The 20,014-nt window shown below is 42.4% G+C and overlaps 1 protein-coding gene and 1 non-coding gene across 2 annotated transcripts in view; one reads left to right on the top strand and one right to left on the bottom strand.

The window, feature by feature from the left end:
- Positions 1-20,014, top strand: part of MACF1 (microtubule actin crosslinking factor 1) — a 300,927-nt gene that overhangs the window by 8,129 nt on the left and 272,784 nt on the right. The window lies entirely within an intron of this gene.
- TRNAS-AGA (transfer RNA serine (anticodon AGA)) lies at positions 6,535-6,607 on the bottom strand. Its single transcript has one exon. It is a non-coding gene; the product is annotated as a tRNA-Ser (tRNA).

The following is a 20,014-nucleotide window of genomic DNA, read 5'->3' as shown; positions in this document are numbered from 1 at the left end:
GGGCTGTTACAGTAATTTAGGAGTGATTAGAGTTTGAATTAAGGTTGTGGATGTAGTAATGTAAAGTGGACAAATCAAGATTAAGGGGTAAAATCCATGTGTCTTGATGACTAATTGAATGTGGTGTATGAGGGGAGAGAGAAGAACCTAGGGTGCCTTGCAGGTTTCTGTGTGGATGGGTGGTGTCATTAACTAAAATAGGAGTATAAGAGGAGAAAGGCTATTTGTGGAGACATGGCAGTGCTGGTGCGGGGAAGGTACTGAGTTCAGTTTTGGTTGCAGTGAGGTTAAGGTTTCTGTGGGATGCTGGGCAGAGGTGTCCTGCAGGTGGGTGGCTGTGTAGAACGTGGGGCTCAGGAGAGCTATAGGCAAAGCAGTCATCACCTTACGGAATCAAAGCCACAGGAGTGGACCAGGAGATGGCTGAGGGAGTGTGTTTACAGTGAGAAGAGGTTTGAGACAAAAACTCTGGGGAACTCAAAGGTGAAGGTGGTTTTAGGAACAGAGGAAGATGATCCCTTGAAGGAAATTGTCCACTGAAAGGGAGTGGCCAAAGATGTAGGACTGAAGAGGAGAGAAGTGAGTTCAAGAAGGAAGGTGTGTCACATGGTGTCAGATTATGTAGAGGTCAAACAAGATAAGGACTTCAGGCTCTAATATAAAGGTCACCTTTGAGGAGCATTTTCTGCAGTGGTGTGGGGAGTGCAGTCCAGAAAGCAGTGGGTTGGGAGTGAATGAGAAGTACCCGGAGAGGAGTCAGTGCATTTTGAAATCTAGGCTTTGAAGGATCAGAGGGAGAAGGCATGACTGTATAGAGGGCGATGCAGCGTGGAGGGTGCTGTGCTCATCGTAACATAGGAGAGGCTTAAACATGTTCAAGTGCTCTTTGGAAAGACTCAGTAGAGAAAGAGAGAGAATAAAGTTCAAGGGAGGGAGAGAATAGAGTAATTGATGGGAGCATGGGATTCAGAACCCGAAGAGGAATGTATCTGATGTGAAAGATAAGAGGGAGGAAGGCAAGAATGCAGGTGGTTAGGCTGGCTGATTAGAGGTGAGGGAACTTAAGGGACTTTCCCCCAATGGCTCTTTTTCTCTCTAGAAGTAGGGGTGAGGTTATCTTCTGAGAGTAGGGGCTGTGTGTGTGTGCGTGTGCGCACACATGAGTGTGTACATGTTCTTTCCCTCTGGCTCCGGAAGTACTCTGGGTGTAGATACTGAGAAGGTAGGCAGGTGGATTGATCCAGGATCTGAGTTTTCCAGTGTAGGTTTGATGGAAGAATAAGGGGTCTTTCTAAAAAATGTCACATCTACTTGGTTATCAATTGAATTGTTCTCTGGCTGGCTTGTATTTTGTCCCCCAGCAAAATTGTAAGTTCTTTCAGGGCAGGAACCGTATATGTAAGGTTTGCATTCTTTTATATCATTTAGTAGAGTGCAGGGCAGAAATTGATTTTTCTATCTCTGTTGACTTAATCTGACTTTCGTGGTCAGGGGCATCTTGACTCTTAACATAAAGAGGCTTTTCTCACCTGTGGTCTTTAATCCTCATCTCACTGCCTGATGTGGAGAGTGCAGGATTCTTTGGTTTGAGGGTGAATTCCAGGCTTGGATCGGCACAGCAGGCTGACTTTACTTTCTCTCCCCAGGGTAGTTGAGCTTAGAAACATTTGTGCTTTCCATGAAGACTGCAGGATTAGCATTCCCTATTCTATTTGGACCAGGCTTGTGAAGACCAGGTTCTTGGCAAGACTAGACAGAGTGGCTATTGTGGCGGATGCAGCCTCCTCCTTGTTTGTTTTGGCAGGCGAGCAGTGAACGTGATGGATTTGTTCACATGACTCAACCTTCCCTGCCTGCCCTTAGCAGTTCAATATAATAACCACCTTTCAGATCATGATAGTGTCCTTCAGAGTTTATCTGACCTTTATATCTGAAAAGAGTATTGGTTACCCTTACCTTTGTCCTCTACTTGCTTGGTTTTTTCACCTTTAGGTGAGTGTAGAGGGTATTTCCTAGTGTATTCGGTCTCCTTCAGAATTAACTTAGGTGGTACCCCTTGGACATACTCTGTATGCTTTAGTTATTAACTGGTATGTTCTCCACAGTGTGGCTTGTTTTCTATTCTGTTTTGTAAACTTGGACTCCATATCAGATAAAGTTGATGTGAGTCACCCCTAGGAGTGGAAGGTGTGTCTCCACTAATTTGGAGAATCTTTGATCTTGTTTCAGTTCCCGGTTTGGCTTATCTGTACAATTTCTAAGTCCGACAAGAAGTGTGCGCATCCGCTTGTGTGTCTCTTGCCTCTGGTTTCACAGAGTGCAGTGGATGGTCTACTCTAGGGGTTGCTGCTTTGCATATATGGACCCCCTCTACTATCCTTTCATCACCATCAGCAAAAATGCTCTATCAAGAGCCTCTTTGAATGTAGTATAATACCTAACACTGAATAGAGTTCATAAACCCTCTGTCTGCCCTCTGGGAGTTTACAGTATACAGTAGACATTATAAGTGACAATAGACAATAAAGAATGTGTAAGCAGTTGAACAAATAATGGCTGGTTGCTCCTTATTTAGCTGTCATTTTCACAGAAGTTATCCTAAAAAGAGACCTAGTCCCAAGGGAAAGGGGATTGACAGAGTCAAGCTTATCTTCTATTCCAGCCAAAGTGACAGGGAGTTGCATTCGTGGCCCTTTGGTGCCACAGTTTCTCTCAACGTCCTTTCTAGTCTTTCAGGACCTTATTGCCACATTCCCTTTCCATACAGTCAGGACTGGACCCTAATGGCCTCACGCTCCGTGACCTGTGGCTGAAGGGTAGGCAGGAGATCACCTGGGAGGCTTGGGTCCTCTGGTACAATTGTAACCTGAGGAAATTCATTGCAGACCTACTGCAAACACTCATGTGCACACACATATCAGAAATGAGTCATGGGGTCAGTGTTGGGTTGGAAAGAAGCTGGTCTGGCCTGGTCCAGCGCACCTCTAAGGGTAAGAATGTAGGACCCATCCCAGCCTTTGTTGGCTAATTTCCCAAATGGAGAACAGGGGCCAGACTAAGATTAGGTGGGGCGCTTTGAGATCCTCACCTCTCCCAGAGGACTAGTTCATCGATTTTATTGTTGCTATTCTTAATTAGTATAATAACAATATTCATGTAACACTGCCGTTATTACGACAAATGGGGATCTGTGAGGGGCTGGAGCTTCCCTCCACCCTCCCTGTGGAGAGAAAACTAGAGGGAGCATTAGATCCCCATCTCTCAGGCCTCCTCTCTCTGGTCATCTTGTGGGCGGTTCCTGGGAAGGGGTGAGGCAGTGGAGACCCTGGTGTGAATATATCATTGAGAAGGGGTAAGAGGCAGTGTCCAGTGCAGCTGTGGCACAGGTGGTGTGTTTAGAGAAGATAGGTGTGGGGCAGTATTGAGGGGGCTAATAAAGGCAGCAGATAACCTTTGTAGCCGTCATTATCTGCTTTCCTTCGCCTTTGTCTACACATGCTGTCTGAGAGCAGAGCCGAAACCCTGCATTCTTTCCTCCTCCTCCTCCTCTTGATTACATCTTGTTTTCTGACTTGTAAAGATGTATATAGTACCTTCAACAAATAGGCTTGTGATATGGAAAATTGAATAAGTAAAAGTTCCAGAGATTGGAAAGCTAAGTGGTGATTTGATTATGGTGAACTGAACCACTTTGCAAATGGTGACGGTTATATTTCTTTGTTTTTCTTGCAACTTCCAGCACCCTTCACAATGGGTTTTCCCTATGATTGTCCCACACACATCTCAATCTTGATCTGTCTCAAATGAGCATCATTGTCCCCCTCCCTGTTCCCAGAGCTGCTTCTCCCAACTCAGTGAATGCCTTCCTCACCCAACCAGCTGTCCAAGCCAGGAACCTGGGCTTCATGCATGTCTCCTCCCTCTCCCTCATCCTACCCAGGCGGCCAGTCTTTCAGCAAGTCCTGTCGATCCATCACCTGCATCTTTCTCCACCTGTCATCTCCGCCAGCCCCATTGCTAGCATGTGAGTTCAGGGCCTTGTCTTATTGAGACTGCTGTGATTGCTCTTAACTGCTCTGAGTCCACTCTTTCTTACAAAGAAAAAAAAACCTTTCAAGGTGCAAAACTGATTGCATCTGGTGGTATGTTAGTAAGAGAAGATAGTGTAGGGGCAGTTTTAAGGGAGCTAATTAAGGCAGAAAATATTTGTTGCTGTCATCAGCTGCTTCCCTGAGTCTACGTATGTTGTCTAAGAGCACATCTGTAATCCCTGCTTTCTTTTGTCTATTAACTCTTATATCCCTGGCACCCAAAAGAGTATCTGGTATATAGTAGGTGTCAATAAATATTTGTTGAGGGAACTAGAAATGATCAGTTCAGCTCACTCTTATTCCTTGGAAGTAAATCAAATAAGGCATGGAAAGGTGCAGTAACTTGCTCAAGGTTACGTAACTAATTAGTGCTAGAGCCAGATCTCCTCACCAAGTGAGTGGTGTTTTTTTATGAAACTTTGCTTAATCACAGTTCCTTTATGTGCTTTGATACCGATGTTCATTATGGACTTAACTGTGTATCCCTGTGAAAGGGATGAGGCGAGGAAACCAATTTGTATCTTACTAAATGCCAGGTGCTTTATCTCATTTAGTCATCACAGATGGCATCTGACGACAGGCCACTGACATTGGTAGATATTACAGACGAGGAAACGAAAGCTTAAGGAACCTAAATAACTTCCCCAAAGGTCACACCATTAGTAAGTGACTGAAGTTTGAACCCAGGCCTGATTAACTTCATTTGGCAGTAGGCCCTCTTAAGGTGCAATATAAATTTTGAATTCATAGTCTGAGTTGCCTTAAGATTTTCAAGTCAGATTACTCGTGAAAATGGTCAGATTTGAACCAGAGTTGCAGAAATTGTTTACCTTAAAACAACCCCATGGAACAGTGGGTTGTGGTAACAAAGAGGAGGAGTCTGCAGGGCTCTTGAGTTATAAAAGAAAAAACAAAACCCTGTTCTGTGTGTGAGTAGTGCTGTATCCACCCCCTACTCAGTTGTATTGCCTGTGATTGACTCTCAGACTTCCTTTCTAACCCAGGCATCCAGGACAACCACAGAAAGGCTTGTGCAGTGCAGCACTTCTGAGTGTGTTTGGTAGAGCTCTTAACCACTAAAAGCACAAAGACAATGCCTAAAATGTGGGACAGGTAGAGCAGAGGACGACTGAACCTGATTGAAACTAGCTGTTTCTGTAGTAAGTAGGCAGACGGTAATTACCTATGTTGCTCAGAGACCTGAGCTGAGAGTGGGGGTAGGGAGAGATCACATCCATTATCTTTGGAGAAATACTGGGAGTAAATAACCCTTAGTTTCCAGTTTACTTCAGAAGCATCCACTCACCATTCAGAGTCACAGTAGTCCTGTGGACTTCGAGTTGGCACCTTGTCGCCCCAAATCATCCAAGCATAAGGTTAACATTTTTTGTTAGCGGTCTCCTTAAATACTGCAGCCATTCATTTTGAACTCCCTAGTAACTTCTCGGTAGCTGTATGTAGCCTGCCTTAGGGGAGTGGGACTGAGCTGAGGGGGCCCAGGAGGGGAGAGGAAGGAATAGTGTAAGTGGCAGAGAAAAACAAAGGCTTAATTAGGAGAGGTTCCTCTGTCTTTTGGGAATTAAAGTCCTTTTCATTAGCTGATTGCTGAGATGGGGTGGAGACCTAGGAGGAGGAGAAGGAGGAGTTGTAATGGAAGCAGAATAGTCAGATACTCCATGGTGATCCAAGGACCAGCAGCATCCACAGCACCCGGGAGCTTGTTAGAAATGCAGTGTCAGGCTCCACCCCAGACCTGCTTAATCAGTTTTTATTTTAGCAAGATTCCCAGGTAATTCCATACACATTAAAGTTTGAGTAGCACAGAGTTGGTGATAAAATGGTTCTGTGTGAGGCGTTTTGGAGTCTGACAGATCTGGGATTGAAACCTGGTTTGGCCATTTATTAGCTGTGTGACCTTGGATAAATTCTTTAATCTCTCTGTGCTCCAATTTCTTATCTGTGGAATGAAGGATCTCTCTCCCTCATAGCGCTGTTGTGGAGAGTGAACAAAATATTAGTGCATTCTGCAATTGATGGTAATGTCTGTAACGTACCTAATACTGAGCCTGGTACAGAGTAAATAATAAATGTTATTACTAATGATTAAATCAGGCAAATTTACAGGAATAAAGAGCCACTTTCTCTTTTTCTTCTCTCTGTCTCTCAATGAGTGCATTTGTCTGCAGTTCTATAAAACTATAGTCAGTGTGTATATTCTTTGGTGTTTTGCTTAGCATTATTTAATAATAGTTGCAGCAGCAGTAGTTAACAAATACAGCGCTTATTAATGTGCCAGGCACTATTTTAATACTTCATGTATATATTTATTCATTTAGTCCTTAGAGCAGCCATGTTGGATAGTTTTGCAGTTTTTTTGAGGGGGAGATAATTAGGTTTATTTATTTATTTATTTATTTATTTATTCATTTATTTATTTTTTTGATGGAGGTACTGGGGATTGAACCCAGGACCTTGTGCATTCTAGGCACACACTCCACGACTGAGCTATACCCTCCCCCTTGAGATAGGTATTATTATCTCCATTTTCAGACACGAAAACAGAACAGAGAGGTTAAGTGACTTGCCCAAGATCATACAGCCAGTAAATTGCAGAGCCAAGATTTGAACTGAGGCAGTCTGATTCTAGTATCCATGCTCTCTATTTTCTTGTATAGCTATTGTCCTCAAACTTATCTGGTGTTAACGAAAATCAGGAGGCTTGTGTTAGATACCTGATTCAGCCACTAACTTATTCGTGACCTTGGTCAAGTTATTTTATTTCTTTGGGCCGATTCCCTTGCTGTAAAAATGAGAGAATTAGACAGGATTTATAAGGTCTCTTCATTGCTTCACTCAACACATTGTGATTGAAATAAAAAATTTGGTGGAAAATTGTATCTAGGGAAAGGGTTCAAAAATACTTGTTCAAGCAGGTTTGAATAGTTAAGAACAGGGGGTTTGAATCTTGGCTTAGCCTGTGTGATATTGGGCAACTTACTTTCTGAACATTGATTTCCTCACTAGCAATGGGGAGAATAGTTCATACCTTGCAGGGATGTTGTGATGTTTGAATAAGATAATGTGTATTAGCACCTAACATATGTGAAGCATATACATATGGATATTCGATATATGAGTTTTAGTTCTCTTTCCTCCTTTCCTTTCATCCAGGGGTGGTTAGGGAAGCAGATATACCAGATTCAAAAGGAGTAGGAATCTATCTTGGTCCTAATATCTTTTTCCCACAATGATATTCTCATTGTTGGCAAATGAGAATTAGTAAAGAAAAAGTGTACACATAGCCAGGTCCTGTCATTTAAAAATAACTCACCTTTTGATTTAAATTAAAATTTCTTTTAAAAATACATAGTTTATAATATGATAAATGCCAATAAATAAAAAAAAAAAACCATGGTATATCACTTCCCTGGGGCTACCATAACAAAATACCCCAAACTAAATAGTTTAAACAACAAAAAGTTATTGTCTTACACTTCTGGAAGCTGGGTGTCTGAAAGCAACAGGGTTGATGTCTTCTGAGGGCTGTGAGGGAGAATCTGTTCCAGGCCTTTGGCCGGGCTTCTGGTCGCCTCAGGTGTTCTTGGCTTGTAGATGACTTTTCTCTGTGTGCTTTCACATCAGTGTGTATGTCCGTCTGTGTGTCCAAATTTCTCCTTTTTATAAGAACACCATTTAGAGTCCACCCTAATGACCTCATCTTTTTTTTTTTACATTTTTTATTGATTCATAATCATTTTACAGTGTTGTGTCAAATTCCAGTGTTCAGCATGTTCAGCACAATTTTTCAGTCATTCATGGACATACACACACTCATTGTCACATTTTTTTCTCTGTGAGTTATCATAACATTTTGTGTATATTTCCCTGTGCTATACAGTGTAATCTTGTTTATCTATTCTACAATTTTGAAATCCCAGTCTATCCCTTCCCACCCTCTACCCCCCCCAATGACCTCATCTTAACTTGATCACTTGTAAAGACCCTATTTCCAAATAAAATCACATTCATAGGTGCTAGGAGTTAGGACTTCAGCATCTTTGGAGGGGACACAGTTCAACCTGTAACAGATAGTTCAGCTACTGCTAACTTGAAGAGCATGTATGAAATTAACTTTCACTCTTCTCTTGAGACTTATTACTGAGATTCTTTCAGTAGGGACACAGGTTCACCCCTCCCTGTCCTGCTAATTCTGCACTTTGATTTTGGCCTCATTTAGGAAAGAGGGCTGAAATGGACCTGGTGTGTAGCATTGGTGGGAGATGTCTCCCTTTTCTGAGCTGAATGGGTTAATAATAGTAATAATAATAGCTCCCATTAGTTGAGTTTTTACTATGTGCCAGGGACTGTTATGTAGACCAGCCCGTTTAATTTTCATAACAGCCTCATGAGGTAGATATTTTTACTATCATTATTTTACAGAGGAGAAAAGTGAGGCTCAAGCCAGTGAAATAACTTGCCCAAGGTCAGTCACATCACATCTAGAGCAGGATTCAAATCTGGCTCTGGGACTACAGAACTCCTGCTGGTAACCACCATATTATACTTTCCCTTCACTTCTTGAATAGAACTGCCTGGTTGAGTCTCCTTTTTTCTCTACAGACTCCTAGTTCTGAAAGCACACCGACTGAAGGGTCAGGGAAGTGACCTCTACATGCATTCTTGGGAGCTCTTATTGTTTGTGAGTGGGAAAGGGAGTGTGACTTCAGTTGGCACTTTTTACCTAGTGGTTTAAGTCTTGCCAAGGAGCCCTAGTCAGGTGTGGGACATTGTGAGTGACTTTAAAACAAAAAATACTGCTGTAGAACCGAAGCGGAAGGAACACAGGCCTACTCTGCTTATCTAACTCTCTTTCCTATTATCACTACAATATTACACATGCTCATTGTAAATTTAAGCAGCACAAAGACCAGAGTAAAAGTTCTCTTTCCTAGTCTTTCTCCACCTGGTCTCACTGGTCAGGCAGGGTAACCTGCGTTTAGGGTTGGTTTTGTGTTCTTCCAGATTTTCCTTGCCAGGCTTACTTTTGAACTGCCCCTCTCCCTCCTCTGCTCCTTCATGTTGGCCACGTCTCCTCTTGTCTCAAAGCCTGGCCTCTGTTTTATTTAAATATGTATTACTTATTTTATTTATTTTTCTCAAGGTGACATTCACCTACATGCCCTGTAAAAAGCAGTCTTTTACTGGGAAGGGCTGTGTAGGAGAGGCAGGCTGTAGATTATGTGCCAGTGTAGCATGAGGCCAGAATTTCTTAGTAGAAGACACGGCCTCTCCACGCCCTGGCTCCTCACCACATTTCTTGTCTTTACCCCTGTGGTCCTTTGCTGTACTCACATCCCTCTGCACGCAGTTTACTCACACTCCAAATTGCTTCTTGTTCTCTGTCTTGCTCACATTACTGCCTCGGACTGCAAAGTCCTCCTAAATCTACTCTCTGGAAAAACTTACCCTTCCTTACTCAGTCCAAATGTTATGTTCTTAATGATACTTTTTCCAGCTTTTTTAAGTGAGAAAATTAGCCCCTCTCTTCTCTCTGCTTTAGTATCCCATGCATGCATGTATTATTTAATCATAGCATTTATTTTTAATGCAGGTGTTTTTATGTATTTTTGTTGTGTTTATTAAGCAAATAAAAACCCATTATGATTATTGTTTTATGCAGACAGTGTTCATTTAGATTTGCCAAATATTTACCTTTTTAAAAGTTGCTTTTCCTTTCCCCTGGCATGTCCAGTCTTCCATTTGGGATAACTTTCCTTCTGCCTGAAAAACTCCGTCTGCTAATGATCTGTAGTGCTTTATCACCGCTGCTGGGTGATAAATTCTCTTAGTTTATATTTGCCCCTTATTTACTTTTGTTGCCGTATATCTTCGTTTGGTCCTTAGGACTCGTACCTTTGCTAGAGCCTTTTTCTGTAAGGTCTTTCCCACTTGTCCTCGTGAAATCCTACTTGTGCTTAGGGAAAGGGAGTCCTCCCTTTCCCATCAGTCCTTTGCAAGCCATACTAACCTGTGGTAACTCATTCTGCTTCTGAACTCACAGCATTAATTTCGGCCACTCACTGGCCAGTTGACCGTGTAATGCTCTATATCGTCACTTGTATTTTATCATATGTTATTTAACTTCCCACATAATGTCCAATTAGACTGTGCTCCTGGAGCTCACAGATTATGATTTATCATTCTTTCTCTTCGTCGTTTTGCCTAGCACAGTGCCCCACATTTAGCAGGTATTCACCAAATGTCAATGCAATTGGGTTTTCTTAGTAGCTCACACCCTGTTAAAGATCAGGTGCTCAGAGCCGGAAGCCTGAGGGAGCACTCAACGGATGACATCATCTTGGCTGCTTATTATGATGGGATGTGTGCCACTGAGGAGTATCGGCCGATGAAATACTTGTGCAACAGGTTATGTTTCCTCCTCTAATGAATGGGACTCAAACTCCACGTTGGGGAAAAGAGATAGTAAGTGTAGGAGGAGGGCTGACAAGAGGATGGAAGGGAGGATGCTGCATAGATACGGGAATATGGCTTTATTAAAAGCATAAATAAAAGTATGGTGTAATGCAGAGAGAAACTTTTTAGAGTCAGGAGGCTGATTAGGCAAACCAGCTTCTCTGTGCAAACCAGTTTTTAATTGCCATTCATTTTCATTGCAATTAAACTGTACCACCCAGCTACTTGCTTTCTCATTAGACTGTGAGTCTGGAGAAAGCGCTTAGTTTAGAATTACGAAATCCAAGAGAGTTGCGGGGTAGTCAGAGTGGTCCACGAGGTAGGGATATTCCTTTCATGTGTCTTACCAACCCTAGACCTTAGGGGTTGCCAGGATCTCCTTGAGTTTGCTAGTAGGGGTTGCTACTGGAGTGGTATAAACCCTCTTATTTCTACCCCTACAACTTCCTTTTGCCCATCTTGCTTTCCCCCTTCATTGATGCCCTCCTACCACACATGCTAGATTGTCATCTCTGAGGCCCAGGTGTGCAGTGGACACTGCTGTTAGCTGCCCAGGCCTTGAATGTAATCTGTCTTTCTATCCTCTGCCCTCCCCAACTGGTAGGAAGGTAGAGAAAAGGAAATAGAGTATGATAATTTAAACTCCTCTGTGGCTGAGAGGACAGAACGGTTTTGATTGCTCGATTTAGAGGTCTTGGGATCTCCTAATATGAGGATCTGTTCTTTTGTTGATAGAAAGGCCTCATTTCATTCTTCATTCTTTTGCTGTGAGTAATGTGGACCTAGAAAAAGTCCTTTGTTTGGTACCTGCCCCTAAAGAGGAAAAGATCGCTCTTGGGCTAGATAGATAGATAGATAGATAGATTGATATATTGCCATTAGTGGTTTCTCATTATCAGAATATGAGAATTAATGGTGCTTTGAATGGAGTATAGTGTATAACAAGAGTATAAATATGGCCAAGACCTTAATACATATATAATGATGGGACTTTGGTTTTAAAAACACCTTTTTAAAGTACATTGTTTTAGGCTAGATATCTCCCTACTTTTTGTGGAGTGATTGAGCTGCAGACTAATCTGGATGGAATAACAATACTAAATGACTTTTAAATAATCAAACCTTGTGACGTTACTGAGACTGTTTTGCTGAGGAGAGTTTTGGTCCACAGGAGTAATGTGGGTTTCCTTTCTCTCCCTTCATGTAAATCCTCCTACATGTCCCATTCTCTGTCTGTGGGAGGGCTGGACAGTGGGGAAAAGTTAGTACACTCATTTCATTGTTCAGATGGTTTCCTGGGTGCGGTTCTGCCAAGCTTCCTCTGAGAGCTGACTCAAGAGTTCTCTTCCATTGTGGTAGCGTTCTTGTTTTTACATGTCATGCCAATTTACAGCCTTGGTGTTTGGGGCATCATCATTTGGAGGTATCGAGTTGGGAATGAGGAAAGTAAAAATACTTTCAGAGGTTCCTTGAAAGTTTCATTTCATTGGGCAAACCAAATCACCCTAAATGCTTTGGCTTGAGAACTAAAGCATTCTAAGCATATATTCTTACGTTTTGATGTTACCGATCCCTCTGAATAACAGTTATTTGTTTGTCTTTCTGCACCCCTTGAGACTGAGCATCTTGAGAGCCGAGATAGCATCTCATCCATCTTTATGTCCCTGAAGTTTAGCACAGTGCCCAACTCGAAGTAAGTGTTTATAAATGTATGTTGAATTGAATAATGAAGGGAAGCTGTAAATGCATTGTGTGCAGACAGATGCATGCCTAGCATACTGAGTTGGGAGACATTAGGAGAAAGTGGAGATAGGAGAGAGATAAAGAAAGGAATTTTTGTGAATAGGACATAGAGAATTTTTGTTGCCTAAGAATTTCTTGAGAAACAGTTGTTTTGCAGTTTTCCTTTACATGAGAAAACACTTAAAAGTTGAGTGTTGGTTCCACCTGACTAGCTAATGGCCTTGGTGAGGCTTCTTAGTCACTGACCTCCTTTGTAGCTGGGACTAAAGACACATGCCTATCCCTCTTAAGTGGAGGGATTCAGCAAAGGGAGGGGATCTGGAATAGATTGTGGTGGGAGAGAAAGCATTGAGGCCCTGCTAGCCAAGCACTGTAGAAATATAAAGTTGTTATGATGGTTGCTGTTGGCAAACAGAAAGTCTTAGCCTCTTCTCTGATTTGGATCCCATGCCAGCCACAACCTCAGATTGGGTGGATGCAGACTTCAAGTATTGGGGTCACCTGTACCTGTTGGCAAATGTCCCTTGTGGTTTCTCTGAGTATTGTGCAAACATTACTTTTTGGCTCTTTCCCTTCTGTTCATCAGGAAAAAGTAGGAAGTTTGTGGAGTTGTGCTTTTGGTTGACACCAGGGCATGAGGGGCCTTCATTTCTCCCTTTTAACTAATAAGTACCTAAACCAGTAAGTAGCTATAACAAAACAGCCCAGGCTCGGCAATCCCTTCCCAGGTAGTGACTGAACCCTGGGAGGAACTTGACTTTCACAACCCCCTGCATTGAGAAGGGAGCAGTCACTTCCCCGCCATGGCTGGGATCCTGGTCAGCTGATTTCCTGTCTCTGTAGGGATGTGATTCCTCCCCCTTCCTTCTGGAAGAAATGGATATTTTTTATTTCCTGTTTGGTAGCATGTTTTCTGAGTACCAGAAGACACTTGCTGACTATGAATCAGTTGAGTTGTGGGGGTGGGAAGGAGGCTGCTTTTGTTTTCAGCAGAGTAGCTTTCATTTGAGGATATACATATACATGAGTGCAAGCTTCTTTATGCCCCTGGGTGAGACACAGGGCCCAAAGGGGTTGTTTTGAATTCTTTCCTGGGCTGTGCCTTCATGACCTGTGGTGGTAGTGCCCCTTCTCCCACTTAGGCCAGAAAAGCTTGGTCCCTCGTGGGAGCCGTGGAGTCCACTCTTGCCACATCCTCTTGTCAGCCCTTTTGGTTCCTAAACCTACTGGGGAGCAACTGTTAGTCCTGGTGGAAGTGATGCTATTCTTGGAATGAATCCTGGCAGGATGCCCCCTGAGCCCTGACTGTCACAGGCTGGACTGGAATCTGGCCGTCCAGATTTCCTGCCCTCTGTCTTTGTGAGCAGACCCTGCAGCTTCCTCTCTGGTGGCATGGGAGCAGGTTGTTAACACGCAGTGGCCCCTGTGGACCTGTACAGTGGTTTTTGTCCCGGACATCCAGACTGGTCTGCTGCTCATCCATCTGGAATGAGAGCAGAAGGTTGAAAAGAGGAGTGAGGAGGAAGTCACTGATCCCTTCTGCTTCTAGAGGACTTTTGCTTAGTGTTTGGGGATCTTGGGTTTAATTTTGTGATGCACTAACTCTTAGACTTTTTTTTAAACTTTTATGAAATTTTATTTTGATAAATGTTACAATGGCCAAGTGTTGGCCTAGATTTTATTTCTTGACCTTGGAGAAGTCCTTAAAAATTCTTACAAAATAGGACGTTGCTTGGTAGGTTATGAAAAATGTCATTTTGGGGTTTTGTGTGTAATACAAACAGCTCTTCCTAATTTGCCAGCATTTGCATGACTAGGTAATTGGCTTGTTTATAGTTCTTAGAGGTCATTAGGAAGAACAGCCTTGGAAGTGGAATTTGTGAGCATGCCCTGACTTTTAACAGTATATTCTTCCGTTTACTTCTGTTGCTGACCGTGAGTCCCTTCTCCTTGCTGCAGGGGTTTTCTGGTTTGTGGCTATTTTATAGTATCAGATAAATTTCCCCTCTAGGGTGAAGAGCAGCATACTACAGTGAAAAGGGTGTAGACGTTGGAATCCTGGTTTTGGTACTTAAGAGCTCTGTGACCTTGGACAGTCACTTAACCTCTCTGAGCTGTGTGTGATTTTTCTAATTTCCCATTTGTAAAATGTTGGTGATAATAACTATCTTGCAGGATTTTTTGTAAAGGTTAAATGAATTAATATATGTAAAGCATGTTGCTTAGCACATAGTAGTTATGTAATTGTAGATTTTTATTAGTAAGAGTCATAGTAACAATACAGTTTTTTTTATTATGGTAAAATATACGTAACATAAAATTTATCATTTTAACCATTTTTAAGTGTACAGTTTGGTGGCATTCAGTACATTCACACCGTTGTATAACCATTATCACTGTCCATCTCCAAAACTCCCCAAACTTAAATTTCATCCCCCAGTAAACAGTAATTCGCATTGCCCCTTCCTCCTTCCCCCAGCCCCTGGCAACCACAATTCTGTTTTCTATCTCTATACGTTTGACTATTGTAGATACTTTATGTAAGTAGACTCATACCATATCTATTTCTTTTGTGTATTACATGTCGGAACTTTATTCCTTTTTTAGGCTGAATAATATTCCTTTCTATGTATGTACCATATTTTGTTTATTCGTTCATCTGCTGATGGACACTTAGGTTGCTAACAATGTGATTATTTTTAATAGCAATATTGTTGGATTCATTATGTGCAATTAGAGCTCCCAAAGGAGGAAGAGGATGAAGTGAAGGAAGATACCATTGTTTGTATATTGATTTCTTCTCTCTGGGTTTTAGTTGCAGGACCAGTCTGATGAATGATGGAGCCCATTCTGATTGGAGCCCATATAGAGGGTCCAGGCCTGGCCTAACTCTAGGGGGAAAGAAGATCTCTACTTAGCCTAAGCAAAGATTAGATTTTCTCCCAAGGGTAGACTGCTTTGCAGTGCCTGTAGCTTACCAGCCTTGCCTCCCTCCCTCCCTCCTCTGCTCTTACTATGAAGGAGACTCTTGCTGTTGTGACATATCTAGGCTCTTAAATTGTTTTACACAGGTCAGGGCCTGACGGGACTTGTATAGCCATGGGGTGGTGAGCTCAATGAACAGCCATATGTGCACCAACTGGGCTTGTAGGATACATATACACGTGTGTGTGCACATATGTGTATATATGTATGTGTTCATATATATGCATATGTGTGTGCACATGCGTATCCTGTCATTGACAGTTGACACAGTATAAAAGCTGCATGCTCTCCTCTGGCTTCCCTTCAACCCAGCCCACCACCAGAATGTGTACACTGGCAACAGTGTGTCCCAGGATGATGGGAGAGGACTCCAAGGGGATTGAAACACAAAGAACCTTAGTAGGATGGTCTCGACAGCTTAGAGAGGCTCTTGCAGTTTCTAACAAAATTCTGGAGTATTGTGACTTCTTTGCCCATCATCAGACCTGAGTTAGACCTGGAAGAGTCCAAGAGCCCAGGCTTCTGTATCCTGCGTTTATGCTGGACATAGAGGGTGGAGGTTGAGAAGGATAGGCAGCCCCTCCAAATCCCTGGATCCCTACACATGGACTCTCCTGTATGTTTATAGTGGGATTACAGAGTGGTTTGTACTGATTTATCCTCCTCAGTCCCCTCTCTATGCTTAAGGGGACTGCAGTGTCATTGGGTTATTTGCCCTGTTGTGTCATGGATACAGGAACACATCCCCTCAGTGCACTCCTCCACCCGAGTTGGTCTGCCTGCATCTCTTCTGCTACACACTTCCAATGCCTAGATACCAGTTATCTTCCAAAAGCTATTCAGGATGATTTTATGTTGTCAGTGCAATATGAGTGAACTTATTCTACATTGAGTTAACGAAGATCACATTTAGCATTCAGTTCTGATTGTGTAAGTGCATATATGACTGTGATCATGCTTTGTGAAGGCTGCTGCAGAGGATCTAAAAATGATTTCAGAAAAACAGATAAAATATGAACGACAGTAGGGGGCACTTGTATGACAGTGGAGTAAAGACAAACACAAGAGTATTCAGTTTGATTTTTGAACCTTGTTCCTTGGAGAGTTAATATTTTTTCTTTATAAAGTTTTCTTTACATAAAACTGACAGTTAAAATTTAAATATAAAGATATTTGGCATGATCAATAAGTTATTTACCATTTGTTAACTAAAAATGAATTTTTCTTTAATTTTGTTAAATTTATTTTCTCACTTTGAGATACTCTTTGGAAGCAAGAATTACTAGATTAAAAGTACATTACTTCGTTCAACTATATCAACATAAAAGCTGTAAAAATTTGTCTGAAACAATCCATTGGAAGCCTCAATTTCTGTATCAACAAATTTTTACTACTCCAGATTATGTGCTACCCATCACTTAAGGGTCTTGTTGAAATGCTTTCTTGTATAAAAGTAATGAGTGAAAACAAACCAAAACAAAACAAAGGTACTTCGTATTGTGTTGAAGTAGAGGTACCAACAAATACTTGAAAAGTGGATTTTAAGAGGGTTAAACCCTTTCCACTTCATTTTGTAGCTGGTGTTAGGTGAACAAAGGTTTCTCTTATTTGAATAATGATGTTGAAGGGTCCAAAAGGCCCAAACGATCTTTGTGAGCTGTCTTTCTCCTTAATTCCCGGTGAGCAGCTTTGGTGAGGATAACAGTATTGTTTTCAAACTGGGCCCTGCACGAACTGCATAATTAGAGGGATTGCGTTTTCCATACATTCGGCATAGTGGGCTCTTCACCCCTGAGAATGAAGCAGAGGGCGTGCTGATACTTCAGACTCACAGATAAATCTTGAAACTAATTTTAACCCACTGTTTCATCATTTACTCCTACTTGAATTACCAAAGATGCTTACACGGGGAAAAATGAACAGATTTTTTCCCCCTCGTTTGCCCTTTTCCTCTCTTTTTAATGTTCTCTCTCATTATTCTTTACAGTTGAAATGAACTTTTTCATGCCTCTGCTCATGCTCTTTTCCTCTACCTGGATTTTCTTTTCATTTCTACATCTTACTTGTCCTTCCATATCCATCTCAAATGTCACTTTTTTTGTTGAAACATTTCCTGATCCCTTCAGGTATAAGTCATACCATCTTTCCTAACTTGCATAGTATTATTGAAAGAAATTGACTTAACAGTGATAGTATTAGTAATAGTAACAGCTGACAACTCACATTCATACAACCTTTCATAGAATGCTCTCTCGCAGGAATTAGCTCTTTGAGTAGTTTATTGCTTCTGCTTGGCAGCCCTGATAACTGAGGCTCAAGGACATAAAGTGACTTGCCTGAGGTCATATACAGCTGGTACTGAATCTAAATCTTATGACCTCAAACCCGGTGTTCTTTTCATCAAAGAATGCTGTCTTCTGATTCTTATCACTTGCTGCTATGTGTTGCAGTTACTTGTGTAAATGTCTGGTGCACTGCTTTGTGCTGTCCTTAAAGGAAGGGTTAATGCTTCCTTCTTTGTGGCCCTCATATCCATAGCACAGAGTACTGCGTGTAGTAAGACATCAATAAACATTTGAAAGGCTGAGGATGAGTTGGGGAGATGTTGATGAATGTGTGTACCTGGCACGGTGCCTGGCACATAGAAGCCTAATAAGTATTTGTTGAATTTAACTGTAAGACGGATCAAAGGCCATAGCTAATGAGAGCTTATATGGCACTGCCTAAGTGCCATGCACTGCTATAAATGCTTTGCATGATACCAACTGATTTAATCTTCACAACACCTAAATGAGGTGGGTACTGTTATTTCCACTTTACACTTGATGAAACTGAGCGACGGGAAGGCTAAGTGACGTGTCTGGGATCACACAGGTGGTTAGCAGCAGAGCTAGGCTTTGCACTGGCAGGCAGTTGGCCCTAGAATCCACACGCACTCTTAACCACCATGCCACAGTCAGTTGTTCAGGGTATTTTTGCACTGTTTTGTTCCTCCTGGACTCCTTCTATCTTGGGTGTGGCTCAGGGAAAGAAAAGCAGAAGCAGTAGAGCCCGTGAATGTGTCATAGCGCATTGGCTCTCAAACTTCAGCCACCATCAGAATCACCTGGAGGGCTTGTTAAGCCGCAGCTTGCTGGGCCCCACCTCCAGCTTCTGATTCAGGGAGTCTGGGGTGGGGCTTGAGAATTTGTATTTCTAGCAAGTTCCCAGAAGATGCTGATTTGCGACCACTTGTGTAGAGCATTGGGGTTAAGAGCATGGACTCTGGAGTTAAGCTACCAGGGTCTGAGTCACAGCTGTGCCATTTACCATTGAAACTGGGCAAGTTTTGAAACCTTTCTGAGCTTTATCCTCATCTGTAAAGTGTCTATACTGATAGCACCTACATCATAGGATTCTCGTGGAGACTGAGTGAAATAATACATGTGAGGTGCTTAGCATGGTGCTTGGCTCAGTTGTTAAACATGCAGTGTTAGCTACAGTAATGGTGATAAGACATGGTTCCTGCCTTTGTAGATTTTGCACTTTAGATACATCTAGACTTAAATCTAATAAATGATAAAAACGATGTGAAATTAGGTACTAGTTCATGCCATTCTGACTCTAAAGTACCTTAGAGGTAAAGTATGTGTATGCTGTGGGGCAAGAGAAACAGGGATCAGGAGGAGGAGAGGTACTTGGGACTAGAAGATAATGGAAAGTAATACAGTCAGAATTTAGAAAGGTTGGGGTTGTCAGTTTTTGGTTTTACAACCAGAGAATTGGAGGGAGTAAGGGAGGCTGGAAAGAGGGAGAGAGAGAGAGAGAGATGCTTGCACTTTGCTTGCAAAACAGGTAACTAACTCCTTTTCCCATTCCTCTTCTTAGAGCTGTAGCTGGTCTGAAGGTGAAGTTCCTGGCAGTTTGCTCTTTGTGGGGAACAATGGCTAAGGACTGATTTGCTACCAGCTTCTGAAACTGGCCTCTGCAGCCTTTATCCTCCACAGCTGATTCACATACTTTTGATTCTTGCTGAGAAAGGCAGTTGTTAAGTTTGAAAGTTTTCAGATTCCAAAGCCAGCTGGACAGCTGACCCTCTGGTAACTATTTCCCAAACTACCAGCCCTCTGTCACCTCATCTTCCTGGGCCCCTTCTTTTTGACTTTGAAGCAATATCCTATATTTAGTGAACAGTTAGAGGTTGGAGGAGGATTGGGGGAGAGTTTCTACCACCTTAGAATTCTGGATGGGTGGAGTATTTGGGCCTAGGAATGAGATGTATCCTGCTTAAAACCTTTAACCCCTTCTTCTTCAGGTATGCTCAGATGACAGCTTACAGTGGTAAGAATGTACCTCTAGCTCATGGGTAATGAGCAGTGTTTATTTTTGGGTGTCCTGAAGAAAACATTTGGGAGAAGGAGTGGGGAGAAGCACAGACAGCTCCATTTATGGTTGAGCAATGCTTGGTATTCTGCAGAGGGACCATATGGACAGTGGGGAAGAGTTTAGCATTCTGACTGTTCACCTCTTGCTCCCTCCATTCAGGGATGATTAGGGACACCTCATTAGCCATCAGAAGGGAACAAGTATTTCTTGGACTGACAGGAGCCTCACCCTCACTTCCTGGGCGTCTTCTGCTCAGCCCAGCCTGCTGAATCACCAAGTAGGAATGGTGGTAGCCAGGTTGCCGCCTGGAGCACCTGGAGCGCTCTTGGCACAATGCACTGTTGACTGGTCTTGGT

This window comes from Vicugna pacos, chromosome 13, assembly GCF_048564905.1.
Source record: "Vicugna pacos chromosome 13, VicPac4, whole genome shotgun sequence".
Taxonomy (NCBI): Eukaryota; Metazoa; Chordata; class Mammalia; order Artiodactyla; family Camelidae; genus Vicugna; species Vicugna pacos.
The sequence above is the reverse complement of the archived record's forward strand: the minus strand, read 5'-3'. Positions and strand labels throughout refer to the sequence as shown.